General features: G+C 36.3%; 1 pseudogene; it reads right to left on the reverse strand.

Moving 5' to 3' along the window:
• Nucleotides 1-10,603: 10,603 nt before the first annotated feature.
• On the reverse strand, nucleotides 10,604-11,074 carry LOC114207469 (large ribosomal subunit protein uL29 pseudogene; annotated as a pseudogene).
• Between the last annotated feature and the right edge of the window lie 2,662 nt (nucleotides 11,075-13,736).

Here is a 13,736-nt window from a genome sequence, read left to right on the forward strand (position 1 = left end):
AAATCTTACAAGTAATCATTGATTTTATTGGTCCAGAAAGTGAAAACACAGGGAAAATATCTAATTTATCCCCCAGATTTTTCTTGTGTACCACTGAGACCCATCTCTTTCATTTACTGACAAATGCATCTTTTTCTTTCTGTTAGCTCTACTGAACCAGTCTTCCTGTGAGAGAGTAGGAACTAAATTGTACTCTACCTTTAGCAGCAACAATTTTGTCAGTTAGGCTGTGACTGCTGAATCTTTATTCCTAGGATGTGGCAAGATAGGGTGACAGCTTCCAGATTGCTGAGTAGCTATTTTGGGACTTGCAAATTTGTGGCACAACTAACTTATAAATCAGTGCTTGTATAAATGCATCTGATACTCAGACATAAAAATCTATCATTTTACTTATTGAGTCTTGTTCACATTAAAATCATAATTTTCTCTAATTCTTCTTCATCTTCTCTTCCCATTTTATGCCATTTATGAGACAAGTATGATTAACTACGAAAGAGAAAATGAAATGTAGCTGGTAAACATAGGACATACATAGCACTTTGCACACTTGCAGTCTTTCCACATTTTTTTTTGTCATCTTCACTGTCTTAGATAATTTTCTTCCCCTAAATCTTTGTCTATGGTAGTCTTCTTTAGTTGTACCTTTGGAGTTTTATGATAGGGAAAAGCATGGCTCAGAATATTAAGTAGCAAGCTGGGGAAATAAGTGCTGGTTTCTAATTCCTAACATCACTGCTTAAGTTTAGTTATCTGCAAAAAGGAACTAAGGATACACATGATATATAAATAAAAATTCACAAATGTATGCAATGTGATAGATATAAATTCAAAATGATAACAAACATGCCCTCTAAGTTTCTTGACTAAGAGAAAAACTGCTGGATTCAGAAAGCCCAAGGTCCAGGTTGGGCTGATTATTAGATACTAAAGTAGCATTCCTCAAAATACACCAAAGCTGTTATACTTTAAATCCCTGGTGTGAGACTTGGAAGGTGTATTAGTTTTCTACTGCTGCTATAACAAATTACCATATACGTAATGGCTTAAACTATATAGATGCATTGTCATATGTTTGTATAGATCAGAAGTCTGGCATGTGTCTCACTGGACTAAAATCAAGGTGTCAGCAGGACTGCATTCCTTTCTGGGGATTATCCTGGATTTGTCCAGGTGGGCCCAATATAATCACAAAGATCCTTAATCATGGGAGCAAATATCAGAGAAGGGGAGCGAAGGAGATGTGATGATGGAAGCAGAAGATGAAGTGATGCACTTTAAAGAAGGAAGAGGGAGGCCATGAACCAAAGAATGCAGGTGGCCTCCAAAAGCTTGAAAAGGCAAGGAAACAGATTCTCTCTTAAAGCCTCCAGGAGGAATGTATCTCTGCTAACATCTTGATTTTAGCCTGTAAGACTCATTTTGGAATTCTGATTTCCAGAATTCTAAGATAATAAATTTGTGTTGCTTTAAGTCATTAAGTGTGTGCTAATTTTTAAAAGCAGAATAGGAAACTAATATAGGCTGAATCCATTTCCTTGTCATTTCTAGCTTCTAAAGGCTACCTATATTCCTTTGATACTGGATCTGTCCTCTCTCTTCAAAGGCAGCAAAGTCAAATCTTTTTCTGACCTTTTTCTATTATCATATCTTTTTCTGACCTCAATTGAGAAAGGTTCTCTAATTTTAAGAACTCCTGTGATTAGATTGAGCTCACCTAGATAACCAGCATAACTTCCCCACATTAAGATCCTTAATCATTTTTAGGGGCACCTGGGTGGCTCAGTCAATTGAGCATCCAACTCTTGGTTTTGGCTCAGGTCATGATCTCAAGTTCATGAGATCGATCCATGCCTAGCTTGGAGCCTGCTTGGGATTCTTCCTCTTCTTCTACCCCTCCCTCCCACTCTCTCTCTCTAATAAATAAATAAGTCTTAAAAAACAAATATCCTTAATCATTTTCACATCTGCAAAGTCTGTTTTGACATGGAAATTAATTTATTCACAGGTTTTGAAGACTTAGATATGGACATCTTTGGAGGAGCTATTATTCTGCTTACCATAGAAAGATTTCAGTTCTATACCTAGTTAAGCAACTCTCTAGAGATGTTACTTTGGGAAAACATTTTCAACTCTCCAGACCATAGATCTCTTTATCTGTTTAATGACTATACCTTGCTGGTAGTGAATGCATGTGAAAGCAGTTTGTAAAGTGCAACGGTTACATAAATATAAGGAATTATTATTTCAGGAAGTGTGGAAGGGTAGCAGTAATAGTAAGTTAAATAACAGATAATGAAGGAGGTATGGATCTCTTACCTGTTCTCCACATCAAACCTTATCAAGATGTTTATGGATATATACTTAGGAGCGCCTCCTGTGAACTTAGAAAGTCCTCTCAATTCTCTTTTCTGGACACCTTCATTTATCTCATCAATGGGAGCTATCATACAGCTACTTGAAGATGGCATCTTGTCATGACCTAGCTGCTTCTTTTCATGGATGTGCTTCCATGTCCATGCCATGTTCTTCTGCTGCTTCTGAAGCTGTATACCCCAGAGGTGCCAAAGAGATGCTCTAATTCCTTCAGTCCTCATTGAGCTGAAGCCACACTGTGTCCCGACAGGATGCACTTTCCTCCATTTTGTGTCATGGTTGGTCGCCTGACAACAATGGTTGAGCCATTAAAGACTCAAGACAATGAGGACTTAGACTGCATTCAGTTTACTTTCACTCTGTGGAATTACCAAACCAGCAAACAAGGCGGGAAGAAATATATACCAGATATGACCATAAATGATACAGCTCTCTGTTGCTGCCCAAGTTTCTTGTGGAAATGCAAGAAAATCAGTGGTACATGTGTCCTATGCAAAAGGTTAGGATCTATAGGGTTAGGGGAGTCAAATACCTTGAACATGCTGCTTTTTATATGATTTTTGCCTGGGAGAGCATCTACATCAGCACTCAAGGGTCTACCTATTACTATTAATGAGATTCTCACTATGGCATGGTTATATAGTTCTGTGTCCTAGTGCTTACTGAATCATTAAGGCTACTTGAAGCCTGACCATGGCACACCATATCATGTGTCTTACAAGTCCTTGGTAAATTCAGATCTTTCTGCTTTTGTTGGCAACGCCTCTATTCAAAAAATTCAGACAGAAGTTTTTGGGAATAGGTCAGGGGACAGATACTGGGTTATCTTTTCCATCCATTCTCCTCCATTTCATCTTTGCCAACCAGGGGTCCACTTACAAGATTCTTCTTATTTCTTCACCTCTTTCTTCTCATCTCCCTCTTACAACTCCTCTTTGCCTTCTCCTAGGCCTCCTTTCCCCAAGTGACTAAGCCCATGTAAATGAACCCTGTGGATTGTTCCTGCCAGCTAATCAAATGTACACAGGTATGTCTAAATGTCAGTTAAGATAAGTGAGACCACTGCTAAAATTATATTCGTTGTAATACATACACAACCAATAACAGTTACAATTCATGATTCAAGTAAAAGACAAATGTCTTAAAGCCTAGAAGTTTGTGATCTAATAAACAACACAAAGAAACTAGATATAGGCTATTTCTATACACATAAATCCAAAATCATTCTAGAACTACATCAATTGTAAATTTGGGCAGAACTAATTAACTGAGTTCCTGTCCCACAGCAGCAGAAACATGGAGAAATCTGTTCTATCACTGGGCAGAACAATAGCCAATCGGTTTGACTGAAAGTTGAGGTCAGAATGGTTTAGAAAAAATACTGCAGCCTCACATAGAGAAAAAGCTTTATAAAAGAAATATCCACATCCTCAGTTGTAATTTTATAGTCTGTAGGAAGAATTTATGGGATGTGCACATATATTAATGCCTTATCCACCCACTATGAGATCAGGGGTATACTTAAGAGTTTGTACACCCTTTTAATCTGGTAGATCAGAATGATTGATTCAGACCAGAGACTATCACTAAATGAGTACACAAGAAAAAGGAAAAAGCAAACATCTGAGTTCCTTTCCCTGAACCATCCATGTGGCTGGGCTGGCCATTCAGTTCTTATACTTCCTACTGAAGTGTTGTCTAAACTGTTCTTCCCAAGGGCCTTAGGATCTGTATGAAACATTGAATCAGCTCTAGCACTAGAGGTGAGAAAATTGTTCCATTCATGCCAGGGAGTGGAAAAGAATTGCTTGCCATTTTGATGTAGCACTCAGGGGTTGGTGGACTTCACATCTGAGTTACAACAAGGGATGTGCCATGGCAGAAGCTTGGCTGGTGTCCAAGTTTGTACTTTAACGCTGAGTTCATTTCACTTGGGAAGAAGTAAAAAATCCCAAACATTTTGTTTCATGCTATTTTTTTGCCCTAAAAGTGCCTGTTTCCACTGATTCCATTCAGATACATTGAAAGCTTTGCCCACACTGCAGTGATTAATGAATACTGTATTCTGCTTATAGCAAAAAATGAAAAAAATGGGAGCAAGGAATAGCATGGTAACTCTTCCAGTGTTAGAAAAAACATACAGAGGTGTTCATCCTGACACCTAGAAGAACCAGGTGTCATTGAACTTTAGTGATGGAAATAACTGGTCAATTCAACCCAACAACTGGTCAGTGACTATCCAATTCCAAGTGGATAAAGACTTGGTTCTTTGTAACAAGTTGTGTTATAGATGTTTGAAGGACAACTTTTACCCTAAAATATATTTCTAATTTTTCTAGTATACAGTGTATTCTTGATAATTCTTGATAGTCTACACTTTATAAGCTCTTCACAAAAAATATGTTAAGTTTTACCATAGAATTCTAGATGACATAAATAGAGGAGGCCACCTATTCCTTTACTCTGCTATTTCCTCCACTGTCATTTCTACTATTGTCTAGAATGTGATATAAGCTGGAAAAGACTAGAATAATTCTGAAGGCACAAGTGACTCTCTGGCCCTTTCAAAACATGTAAAAGTTCTCAATAACTAAAACAAATATGTGAATCAAAATGTCAAAAATGTAACCTATAGCACATCTGTACATGTCCCAAATGTCACTATCCCTAACAAGATCACTAAATTGCAATCTCTTAGTAACAATTGAAAAAATATATATGGCAAATAAACCAACATGTTCCTCATTCAAAATTCTTATCTTAAAAAGTGAGGGGAGGCTGTGGCCAGAGTAGTAGATAGTGAATATTATTTATGAGCTGCTTTCTATTGTAAGAAAAAAATGACAGCAAAGAAATGTCTAAGAAAACTGTTTAAAGCAAGAAAGCAACACCTGAGTGAAGTCAGAACACTTTTCCCCGTGATGGTGTTGTTTCAGCAGCTAGTTAGAAAGATGAACTTTTTCTAGAATATGAGTAGCATTGAGTATAGCCATATAGTCTTCTAATGTCATGTAATAAAAATAATCAAATATGTACTATTAAACAAGATATAAATGAGCAATGGAAGCTGCATCAAAGTTTAGTCAAGAAAAACCAGTGTTGAAAAGACAACTCAAGTTAAAGAGAGAAAATGCTTCAAGAGTAGGGACATCAATTTGAATGTCAAAAAAAACCCCACAAAAGTGTTATTAAAAAGTGGAATAAAGGTATCATTGATAATAAAACTTATTTTGACTTTTTCCAGGACTCAGAGAATGAACCATTAGTATGTAAAAGCTCCAAGAAAATACACACACATCTGACTGTCTACAACCTCTCCTTCAATTTTGTCATTAACACTGAATGTAGATTTATGAGGACAAAGATATTAGACTGAGCAAAGCTACAATGAATGGATTTGTTGGGAAGCCCTGTACTAAATAATTAAGGTAGAGTTGAGGGGCAATTCATGGTGTATTTCCTAAAGGAAAGTAGAAGTTGTCCATGTGGAATTTTCTAGAAGTTGCCTTCATTTTGTGACAATAACTCTTCTCTGTTATGAATACATTTAATATTTTTGAATGAGGGGCAGCCTTAGAAACTGAACAGACTATTACCCCAAGGTTTTTTTAAAGGAGAATGATAGTTCTCTGTCTTACTCCAAAAACAAATACCTTTTAGTCAATCAATAAAAACCATACAGTGCTCATGAAATTGCACGGGAAAACAATGATTCTGCCAAGAACAAACAGAAAGGTAAAAAGTTAAGCTTCTTTGCAGTTCTTGTTTTTTCCCAAGTGCTAGAAGTGTTGGCAGACATGTGTATGCAGGACCCTGATAATAAGCAAATGAACACATTTAACCTCTGGGCCAGATAAGCTGTATAGAAGAGTCATGTCTGATTGTGTAATGTCTAGGGGAAGCCACGTAAGATGTCAGTACAAACTAGGCTGGTATCCATCAAATATTAGATTCACCAGCTTCTAAGAAATGCATTACTATCCAATTAAGTGACTATCTAAAAGGAAAAAGGATAAGATAATTCTGTTTCATTAAGCTATTGCTTTTGGAAAGTGTGTTTATAGAAAGCAAAATTATCAAGTTAGGAAGTATTTATAGAGATAATTTAGATGAAATTTCTCAATTTACAAATGGGTAAACTGAGATCCAGTAAAGAGAAGTAATTTCCTCTGGGAAAGTGTATAGAAAAGTAAAGACCTACCTGACTACTGCTGGATCTAAATATGCTCGGGTAGAGCTGTTTGCAAAATGTTGCAACCAGCCTTTCTGAATACCATTCCAGATTTTTCTCCACTGGAGACTTACTAATTCTTATTCACAATATAAAATATTTCCTGACATTTGCACTCAGAGCATTCCATGAGGAAAGCAAAGTAGATACTGTAGGTAACAATGATATATACAAAAGAGGCAAAGGTCAAATCAGAAATGATTCAAATTTACTTATGAACCTAAACCCAACTTAAACCCATGTGAATCAAAGTATGTTCTTACAATTTGAGCATAGGGCTATAATCATCCTCATTCTGTCTTACATAAAACATATTTTGCTCAGTAGCAATATTCCTATCTAATAGCCCAAAATAGCACAGAATGCCCCTTTTAGTCTTATTTTAAGCTATGTATTCCATTCTGGTCTCACACTCAATGCTACACCCTTTCTTGCCATAGAAAGAGTACCTCATTCTGCCACTCACTAGCCATACAACTTTGGGCAAGACATTTAATTTATCTTGTGTTTCAATTTCCTCATGTGTAAAGGACCATTTCCAGAAATAGTTAAATAAAGTCAGTATGCAAAAATGCTTGATATGTAGTAAGGGTTGCATATACACAATAGTTGAATATGAATGTTTGGGAAAATATTATTTTCTGATACCAACCTGGAATTGGTTCATGGAAAATAAAATAGAATGAAAACAGAAAACGCTCTTTTTTTAGGCTCATAAGCAACTTTAAAACAATGGAGTATCATAGTAGTAAAAACAGGAATAAAATAACGTAACCTTGCCCTGTTTCATAGACCTGGGTTTATCACTAGCTAATTCCCTCTTTTTGTATAAGATTATATGTGAATTAAATATCTTAAGCTGGGACAACCCTGGGTGCTTTATAAACAGCATAAGTATCAATGGATATTAAAGTCATACATATATATTCATACACATAAGTGCACATACACATATACACACATGCATTAGGGATTACCATGAGAAAACCTAGCCTAACACTACATTTGGTTTAAACTGTGAGTTTTCTCAGTTAGTGACTATTGTTTACAAGGAATAGGAACTGATTCAAGCTGGCTTAAATAGAAAAAAATCAATAAAAGTTTGCAACAAACAATCTCATGGAAATCCAAGGGCAACCAACAAAGCACAGTCAGGACCCTAGGAACTGAAAATTTACCTGTTAAATCAGAAACCATGGTTGTTTACTGTCTCCAAAAAAGGCTCTCTCATCTCTGTCTCTCTGCCTCCTCTTTCAACTCACTTCCTTTGCTTTCATATGGCCCAGTTTGGCTGAAGTAGCCATTCACATCAATCATTCATGCATTTTCTAACTAGATCTATGTATCTTATTTCAAATTCTTGAGATAGCAGCAGGTTAGCCCATGGATTGGCATCTTGGGGTATGTCTAATCAGGCGTGTCTAGGGGTAGGAGAGTGGAATGAAAAGTCACTTAAGTATTCCATCCCTCTGAACAGTACTGGCTATGTTAAAAGAAGTTGGACTTAAGCAAACAACTCAATTAACATGACATCTTTGCTGCTCCCAAACCATGACCTTGAAGATGAAACAAACCTTGAAGTCATGAGTTTCTTTTTCCAAATGAAATAAGCCTGAAAACCATGGCATTACAGAGTTTTTGGTTTATGCTAACCTTGACATGTAAATCATTCTCAGCATGCCAATCACATTATATCATCATTAATATCATTTTTATGCTAAAAACCTTATAATCCAACAAGTAGGATTCAGTAGTTCATTGATTAGTCAAAGTGATTGAAATAACCATTAAAATATGTTGTGTATCTTAAATATTTTAACAAATATTTTTTGATAACAGATTGATTAGTGGATAGCCTCTCTCTTCTAGAGCTTAATATACGGATTCCAGGGTATTTTTTTCTATCCTCCAGCTTTTTCCTTATATATGGGTTGACTTTTGGAGTTTTGCATTATATTGCTTGCACAAGCCACATCCTTAATAATCTCTAGTTTGGGTTCCTTTAAAGTGAAATAAAAACTTAAAAGACCTATAAGAGGAAGTGACAAAATACTAAGTTTATTTCAAAATAATTATGATGGAGGAGTGACTGGGGTACAGCTGAAACAAGATTGGACAGGTATGGGTAATTGTTGAAGCTGGGTGATGAGACTATCATTTTAATTGTATTAGACTCTAATTTTAGATATGTTTGAAATTTTCCATAAAAGAAAAAAGAAAACATGAAGCAATCTGAATGTAGAATCTCTTAATTATTATAATTTCCCCCATCTTTTACTTTTTTCTCACCTACACCCAATTTGACAGATTTTTTTATCACCCTGCCTTTTCTAGGTCTTACAAGGGCATTCAACCTAGATTTCAATGAAGCAACAACTCACTTTGCATTCATATTTCATCAGTTTACATAATATTTAATTAAATCACATAATCACATCATCATGTTCAACTGACATAAATAGATTTGGAACAAACTCATCTAATTTGCAGTAGGCGTACAACACGATTGAATTATCTGGGCAAACTAGACAATTCTAACCACACTACTAAGCACAGGCAGTTAGTGTACTATGGCCACTGGTCACTGGGTCTTACTGAGTGTCAACCCAGCAAGCTGCTTAAGTGAAAGTTCACTAAGAGAGAATCTACTGTGTTGTTACTATTATTATTATTATGTTTTCCTACATTTTTCAAACTAAAATTCTAACTTAATTAATCCTCTTTCACGATCTCAAACTTGGGAGAGTTGAAGACTTATACTTGCCTCAAATGACCTTCTGGAGTGTAACAGAGGCAATGGGTGCAGCTCTTTCAACTGCTTATATTTGGTAAGCACAGGGGTTGGGGAATGTTTCAATTCTGTATTCTTATTGTCGTGTTTTTCTGCTTTCTCACAACTCTCTGATTTAGCTTGCTCATTTAAAAAAATAAAATTTGGGTTGTTTTACAGACATTGGCTTTGGCAAGAAGCCTGATTACATTTGCTAAGCCTCCTAGTAGCAATATCAAGGAATTAATTAAAATGCTGAGACCAGAGTTCCTACCCAAGAGATAAAGAATGAATGTGCTGTAGTCCCCAGCTTTAAGCTTCTGCATTTGTTGAAATACCTTCAGGAAGTAATTCAGTTATTTCACTCTGCAGGGTGACAAAAGGTGATATGACACACCAATTTTTTTTCTTAATGATAAAACTATAAGAACCAAAATTCTCTTTCTCCTCCTCCCTCCATGACACCTCATAAAACTACTTCCAGAAAGAACTAGTCATACTTTTGAGTTTCTTTTATCAAACTCATACCTGCAGGTGTTGGAAAGGACTGCTTTCCTTTTGTTTAACCACTTTAGTATGACTAACTCATGAACACACAGGAGCAAGGCAATTTGCTCCTCAATTTTCCATTTCGGGTATGCAGCAGCAGCATGTATTCTGAGTCATGCAGAGTCCACTCTTCAAAATGTGTGCTGTTAGCTCAGAGGGGCTAATAATCAAATTAGGCTGCTAACAAATGGCAATTTATAATGCTGAAACTAATGAGAGGTCAAAGAACTAAACTCTGCAAGGAGTTTTAATTATCCTGTTCTTTGTGACTCCACAAGAACATTTTTAAAGGAACACTGCCACAATATTCAACTGGTACTTTTAGTTTCACTAAGATTTACATAACTTATTACATAAATGGAAAATATGCACTCTTCTTTCCAAGTAAAATAGGGATCTAAAACATTCTTTTCAGGGTTGGAAAGCAAGCACTGTTTTGGCTTGATGTTCAATTAGAATACCATTCATGGAATTCTTTGATTCCCACAGCACTGATGAATGAAGAAACACAGAACCTCTCTACAAAGGAAATCTCTAGATTGGACAGAATATAGATAGTGAAGAACTGTAACAAACAAAACGACAATAAATTTTTCTGTCCTTGCTTCCTGTGCCATTTCACTTATTTTTTACTTCTTTTTTTTCCAGTTTGTTTGTGTTTATTGATGCTATGATGCTTAGGTCTTGACCACAAAGTTCTGCAGTGGGTACAGCTGTTACTTCTGCTGCTGCTTCTTGGTCTTCAGCTTCTCCCATGCTTGCTAAGTGCATGCCATGTGTTTTCTTGGTCTGAAGATCCAGAAGTTGTACTTCTTGCCCTTGTAGAATTTTCTGAGGTTCGTCTTTCTGAGTGTGGTTAATAATGGTGAGAATGCAGGTAATGGATTTACAAACAACTCTGATCTTTGGAGAGCTTGGATGCCATACTGCTTGCCACTTTGGTGATATGCAGCTGGAACAACTCCAACTTCAGGGCGTCCAGCTGTTTCAGCTGCTCCTTTTTCTTGCCAGAAAGATCTAACTTTGTCAATGGTTACACAAGCCACCACCACTTGCTCTGAGGAAAAGAGCTTTTTTTACTTCTTATTTGTACTTTGTTCTGTTACACGTACATCTACACACTCCACCACGACCACCACACCCACCATTTCTGCAGGTCAAAATGCTCTTCATCTTTCATGGCTTAACTTCTTTTTGGGTTGTGTTTGAGGTGGATTTGTTTATTTATTTTTTGTTTGGAGGGGAGTGGCAAAATTGATTAACCAAAGAAAGCTACAACATCAACTGAACGTGGAATCTCTCATGCAAAAATAAAAACAAAAAGCTCTTATCCTTAAGCTAGAGAAAACATTAATTCAGAGGCATTGGAGATGTTAGCATCAATAGACTGATCACTGCTGGTCTGGAAAGGCTTTTGCTACCAAAATGGTTAATTGTTCAAAGGTAATGTTCACCCATGAAGCCTATTTAAAGACAAAGAAGGCATCTGGGCAGGGAGTTTTCTTTTATCAATAACTGTGTCAATAAAACAGCAAATGGAACACAGGAAAATCAAGCATGTCCATATCATCAGGGCAGCAAGACAACTAGCCCAGAGCATTGAAGGGTCTGGGTTTTTAACTGGATGCCCTTATTGTTGAAAAAAGAAATGTTAAAGTATGAAAGCAAATCCAACAAGGAAAATGGGACCAATGCAAATAACAAAAACTTTCTTCCTCAAAAGGAAGACAAAATCTGGAAATTCTTCTGCTAAATTTGTCATCATTACACTTTGCCATGTGACATTGCTTCATTGTTTGTTTAAATTGTTAACTTATTGCTTTATGAGGCAGTGTAGCTTAAAGGTTAAGAACATGAGCCACAGAGTCAAATTAAATCCCAGTTCTGTCACTTACTAGCCACATAGTCTTGGGGAGGTCACATATCTCTTTCTAAGCCTCAGCATCCTTATTTTTAAAACTGGGATAATAGCAAGGCACCAAGAGCCCAAGCTTTGGAGCCAAAATACCTGGTTTCAAATCCTCTGCTCTACCACTTACTAGCTGTGTGACCTTGAGCAAATTGCCTAAATTCTCCATAGCTCAGTTCCCCCCCTTTAATAAAGTAGGGCTCATTGATTGTCAGGACCTCACAGGGTGATTGTGAAAATTACAGAATATGTATAAAACACTTGATAAGAGCTTAATAAATGTAAGTCATTAGTACCTACATACTAATGTGTGAATGAGTAAATGAATGAAAAGCTTTTAAGCTCAGTATAGTAAGTGCTCAATAAATGCTAGCTTTTGTTATGTGTTTTCCTTTTGACTCTCCAACTAGCTTTTGAATTCCTAGAAGACAGGTCTTCTATTTTTTTCTTGATACTATATTGTTTAGCACTGTATTACATGCAAATAAGAGTGGCTCAACAATAGCCAAAGGAAAGAGTAAAGAAACAAGTCCTCATGCAAAAGTAGAAACTCAAATAACCGAACTGTAGACTCACAAGCCATGAATAGATTGGGTTTATTAAAATTGATGGTACAAGTCAGATAACATTTTGGCAATTTATAAATATTATCAAGAAATAATTTGGCATTCAATTTCTTAATTGGGTAAGGGAGAAAAAATCATTTTCTTTCCACATTTCTAGGTTCGTGGCTACACACTAAAATTTGATGACCACGACTATATTATAGCAATTATTGAAGAAGGTGGAACCCACCTCTATAACAATTGTGTATATATAGAAAAGCAGAAAGAAAAAGTGAAAGAAGAATTTAGCTGAAGTAGCTAATCTGCCCCAGACCCAAAGAGTGAAGCTGCAGCCTGAGAGGTAAGCACTGCAGTTAATTGGAGCATTTTTTAAAAAGATACTTATTTATTTATTTATTTACTTACTTACTTATAAGAGAGAAGAGAGAGAGAGTGCAAACAGGGGGAGTGAGTCAGGGAGAAGGAAAGGGAAAGAGAGAATTCCAAGCAGACTCCATGCTGAATGCAGAGCCTGACTCAGGGCTCAATCTCATGACCCAAGCTGAAACCAAAAGCCAGCTACCCAACCAACTGAGCCATCCAAGCATCCCAGAATTGGAGCATTTTAATACCAGAATAAGGTAAAAAAGAAAAAGGAAAGAGGAAAGAAAGAAAGAAAGAAAGAAAGAAAGAAAGAAAGAAAGAAAGAAAGAAAGAAAGAAGAAAGAGAAGAAAAGAAAAGAAAAGAAAAAAAAAAGAAAAGAAAAGAAAAAAAAAGAAAGAAAAGAAAAGAAAGGCATCCAGTAATAGAAGAACAGAAAGATTCAAGGAAAGGGACTGATTTACAAGAAAAGGTGAAAGGGATTTAAAATGTGGCCTAAGTGATCACTAAGCTGGGGTGTGAGAACAGTTTATAAATGTTTGAATCATATACTAAAAAAAAGGAGAAGGAATTTGTTAAATAAGAACAAAGAGGGAAAATTAGACATTAAGAGAATATAATTGACCAAATTCTCATTTCATATAAGTCAATCTAAGCATTTCTGCTCTGCATATCCTATGCACCTTTTGCCCTAAGGGATATGCTCTGATCTTCCCCTCCCCAAAAGAGGTCTGAGCATCACTCTAATGTTTATGTCTTTGTTCACACACTCTTCTGAAGGGAAACAGAATATGCCACTTGAAAATGTGCCGCTTTAACATAAGGATTATTTTGAGCTGATTGTTTTTGAGGCTACAGACAAAGGAGAATCTCTGAAGACAGAATAGAAGTTGCCCTTTTGTTAGGAAAATTTACATTTATAAGGGAAATCTCCATTTGTAAGTGTCTGCCTCTCTTTACCTGGAAGATAAGGA

Source organism: Eumetopias jubatus, unplaced genomic scaffold (assembly GCF_037043125.1).
Source record: "Eumetopias jubatus isolate StellerSeaLion01/CBP00866 unplaced genomic scaffold, mEumJub1_p1.0 scaffold_11, whole genome shotgun sequence".
NCBI classification, from domain to species: domain Eukaryota; kingdom Metazoa; phylum Chordata; class Mammalia; order Carnivora; family Otariidae; genus Eumetopias; species Eumetopias jubatus.